The 3,716-nt window shown below is 42.5% G+C and overlaps 1 non-coding gene across 1 annotated transcript; it reads right to left on the reverse strand.

Annotated features, from left to right (window-relative positions):
• Window positions 1-330: 330 nt before the first annotated feature.
• On the reverse strand, window positions 331-402 carry Trnae-cuc (transfer RNA glutamic acid (anticodon CUC)). The gene has a single exon. It is a non-coding gene; the product is annotated as a tRNA-Glu (tRNA).
• Window positions 403-3,716: the final 3,314 nt, after the last annotated feature.

Raw genomic sequence — 3,716 nt, forward strand, 5'->3', positions numbered from 1 at the left:
GGTATGAACCGACCCCCGCACCACTAACTATGAGTCTCCCATTTATCTAGCATTTAATTGAGTGCTTTAGAAAAATTAATGGTCAGTTATTGGTGATCACGAATATGATATTTGCTTGTTCATGTGACGATGATTCTTTTTGTATGGAATTTGAAAACTTTAAAAAGTTGCAAGAAGTACCTATCTTGGTAGCAATCATTTTGCTAGATTTAACAGTTTCGTAACTGTTGCGTGGTGCAACATTTATTTATATTTCCCTTATAAATAGTCCACAACTAACAATCCGAACGTTAAGCTCTGCGTTTTCCATTCGATAAGCAAAATAAACTTTTCCCATACCGGGAATCGAACCCGGGCCTTCCGGGTGAGAGCCGGATATCCTAACCACTAGACAATATGGGACTGATAACAACAAGTCGTTGGGATTTTCCTTGGATTTTCCCGTATGCTTTGCGCATGGGTAATCCGTTGTTCCATTTTCCCGAATGCAGTTCAACTCAGCTCAGTTAACGTGCTGAAAGGGGAGATAAAAATGGATCGAATTAATTTATCTTGTTGCTTTATAGTGCATTCGAGTCGAAAATAAGATAGTGTGCTAGAGGAAAAAAACGGTGAGACACTATCTAAATTACTGAAATACAATAATCAAAGTTAAACAAGCTGTGGGAGTGAATAAATCAACATAAATGTTTACACTTTTGATGTAACCCGCGAGCTAGCCTGCTGCTCAGTCGAGCAAGAACCACACACAATTTATATTTTGTTTTGCTGAGTTAAGACACACGACGCACTCAAATGATGGGTTGTCCTCTACGGGCACGGGACGTGGAAATTGCTCGAGGAGGATCTGCGCACACTCGGAGTATTCGAGCGAGTTAAGAACCATCTTTGGCGGCGTGCCGGAGAACGGAGTGTGGAGGCCACGAACTCACGCGACTCTACGGCGATCCCAGTATCCAGAAGATGATGAAGGCTGGGCAGGACATGTTGCAAGAATGCCGGACGAATGTCCTGCAAAACAGGTGTTTGCTGACAATCCGGTAGGAACGAAACGAGCAGGGGCGCAACGAGTAAGGTGGTTGGACCAAGTGGAGCGTGATCTGGCGCATGTGGGATGCCCGAGAAGTTGGAGAACGGTTGCCATGGACCGAGTGAATTGGAGAAGTATTGTTCATTAGGTTATGTCGTGAACATCAAATATCTAAATAAAAATAAATAAACCCAAACGTTCCCTAACGTCCCTAGCTAAGATTTCACAAATGGACTTTCGGTTTTAAGTGTGTGGTGTCAGTGTCTGGGACCGCCGCTGCCGATGACCGTCTACTCGTATTTCCTCGAGGTTCCGATTCGCAGATCGAAAAGGTTTGGTCCCGCCAGTCTTTGGTCAGTCCGATCACGAGTCTGTCAGAGTGTATGTTGTTGGACGCTCTTTCGAAATAACCGAAAATGAGGTATGCCACTTCAGCCTTCTTCGGAATCAGACTCTTTTCGAAGGCTTACCCTGGTAGAAATTGACGCTTCCCACGGATTAAGCCAAAGGTTTTGGTCAATAGGGACACTCACTCCCGGAAATAGTTGAGGGACGATTTCGATGTATTCTTTTTCAACAAACACTGTGTGGTAGATCAGCGGAAGTCTCACTTTTTCCAACTCCGTTTTCAATTTTTCGATTAACTTTTACCATAGGGCAATATTATACAACTTTGGTTAAGTTCTGTAGTGTTTGTGGAGAGGGTGGTGTTGTTACTACTGGCTACAAACCTAGCAGTGTACTGTTGGTTCAAATTTGAATAAGAAGTTGTGCGGCAACCTACTCTTTACTTTTTTCTATATTTTGGATTTTTATTATTATGTGTTTTTTTTTTTTTTTTGTTAATTCTTTATTTGAAACGGCTCATACCTTTAGGCTTTAAGGAGCCAAACTCTTTTTGTTTTTTTTTACAATAGTTTGCTTACTTCTAGTTCACTTTTTTTTTTAAAGAAAAGAAAATAGATAGGGAAATATGAAAATAAAAAGAATTATAGACGAAGATCAATAGCTTTAAGGAAAAGATATATTTCGAACATGTAGTCCAAGTCTATCACTGCCAGCACATCTCTCACTGGAACATAGGGTGGTTTTCCTCGGGCCCGAAGGGAGTCTATGAAATTCGTTCTAGCGACAAGATGGACCTCGCACGACCAAACAATATGCTCGATGTCGTGGTAACCTTGGCCGCAACTACACAAATTGCTGCCAGCAATATCAAAACGATAGAGTACCGCGTCTAAGGAACAATGATTGGACATGAGACGGGAAAATATACGAATAAAATCCCGACTCAGGTCCAATCTATTAAACCATGGTTTAAGGCTTACCCTTGGGATAATCGAGTGCAGCCACCGACCATCCTCATCCTCGTCCCATTTGCGTTGCCAGTTGACAAGAGAGTTTCTTCGAACTAAAAAGTAAAATTCGTTGAAGGCGATTTCACGCTGATACGTGTCACCTTCCATCGCCCCCACCTTTGCCAGAGAGTCTGCCTTCTCATTACCCTCTATCGAACAATGGGAGGGAACCCAAACAAAGGTGATGGTAAAGCGACGTTTTGATAAAGCACTCAAACTATCCCGTATCTTCTCGAAGAAGTATGGCGAGTGCTTTCCCGGTTTTATTGAGTGAATTGCTTGAACAGAACTCAGACTATCCGTTACAATAAAGTAGTGCCCGACTGGCCTTGAAGCGATACTGTCCAAAGCCCAATGAATTGCTGCTAACTCTGCTATATACACAGAGCATGGTGACTCGAGGCTGTAAGAGGCGCTAGATATTTCGTTGAACACTCCAAATCCTGTTGATTCCTCTATAAGTGATCCATCAGTAAAGTACATTTTATCAGCATCGACGTGTCTATATTTAGCTTCGAAAATTCTTGGAATCAGAAGTGGACGATGCGGATCCGGGATTCCACGAATTTCCTGCTGCATAGACAAATCAAACTGGACAGAAGAATTATCGTAGTCTGGGCTACAAACACGAGCAGGAGAATACGAAGAAGGGTTTACCTGCATTGACATGAGGACATGGTATATAGACATAAATCTTGTATGAAAATTTTGCTCAAGTAACCTTTCAAAATTAACGATCACCAATGGGTTCATGACCTCACACCTGATGAGGAACCGAAGTGATAGTAGATTGAATCGATCTTTCAAAGGGAGTATGCCTGCCAAAACTTCAAGACTCATGTTGTGCGTAGAGGGCATACAGCCCAAAGCGATGCGAAGACAACGGTATTGGATACGCTCGAGTTTTATGAGGTGAGTTTTGGCAGCCGACTGGAAACAGAAGCTACCATATTCCATAACTGAGAGGATAGTTGTTCGATACAATTTTAAAAGATCTTCTGGATGGGCTCCCCACCAGGTGCCAGTGATTGATCGGAGAAAATTGATTCTCTGTTGGCATTTTCCTTTCAGATACTCAATGTGTGCTCTCCAGGTACATTTGGAATCAAACCAAACCCCAAGATACTTAAAACACCTCGATTGAGTGATCGTCCTGCCAAGAAGTTGGAGCTGTGGTTGAGCTGGTCTATGCTTTTTAGAGAAAACCACCAACTCCGTTTTCTCTGGAGAGAACTCGATTCCAAGCCCCAAAGCCCAGGATGACAATCTGTTTAAAGTATCTTGTAAAGGTCTGTGCAGATGTGACTCAGTATTACCTGTTACAGATA

Source organism: Uranotaenia lowii, chromosome 3, assembly GCF_029784155.1.
Source record: "Uranotaenia lowii strain MFRU-FL chromosome 3, ASM2978415v1, whole genome shotgun sequence".
NCBI classification, from domain to species: domain Eukaryota; kingdom Metazoa; phylum Arthropoda; class Insecta; order Diptera; family Culicidae; genus Uranotaenia; species Uranotaenia lowii.